This window comes from Octopus bimaculoides, chromosome 12 (assembly GCF_001194135.2).
Source record: "Octopus bimaculoides isolate UCB-OBI-ISO-001 chromosome 12, ASM119413v2, whole genome shotgun sequence".
NCBI classification, from domain to species: Eukaryota; Metazoa; Mollusca; class Cephalopoda; order Octopoda; family Octopodidae; genus Octopus; species Octopus bimaculoides.
Window position 1 is genome coordinate 13,909,117 of NC_068992.1, and position 1,061 is coordinate 13,910,177.

Consider the following 1,061-nt stretch of genomic DNA (forward strand, 5'->3'; position numbering starts at 1 on the left):
ATATATATATATATATATATATATATATATATACATATATATATAGGCATAAAATGTATACAAACTCTCGCATATATATATATATGCATGTTTGTACGTGTGTATATGAACATGTATCAGTAATGTACATATATACATATATACATATATATATATATATATATAAATTTATGTATATATATATATATATGTATGTGTATATACACACTTACATACCTGTATATATCATATATATATACATAGACATGCATACATAGTTTGCAATAAATACAAATATATATACATGTACATATATGCATGCATACACATATCCTTACCTACATACATAAATACATAAATACATGCATACGCGCATATATATATGCATACATACATTAAGGCTAGCATATCTTCTGGCACTTGTTGGTTTCGTTTCTGTTTTGCAAATTATCAGTTGTATATGTGTGGCCGTGTGATAAGAAAGGTCTCCAACATAACTACAATTTAGACAACACACAAAACAAACAAAATTTACAAAATAATGGTAAGATAATATGTAAAAATATAATATAAATAAAAATAAATACTTAAATATAACTGTATTTGAAATCGAAACGGATATTTTTTATGCTGTTAATTTCTAAACGAAACAGAATATATGAATGCAGAAAATACATGTATGATAAGATTTTTTCGAGGAGGAATCTGGAAAGGAAATAATGTAAAAAATAAAATGTGAAAATATAACACTGAATAAACAAACAGGGTATCGGTGAGAATATAAGGAATCGGAAGAAATTAGAACTATGAAAATACCAAAAAAGAACTAGAGTAATACAAATAAAAGTTAGAAGAACAAGAGGGTGAATAAACTCTTGCAGGAAGTAAATATTAGTTTTAATACAAATGGCTATCAATGCAACAGATAAGGTGCCTAACTTTGCAGAAAATGAAATAATTATAAATGCGTAAAATTTTATAAGACTGACATGTAAATTCGTACCGATATTCGTATACATAATGTACATATAGGCGTTCACTTATATACTTATATTTGTTTGAATATCATATATATATATATA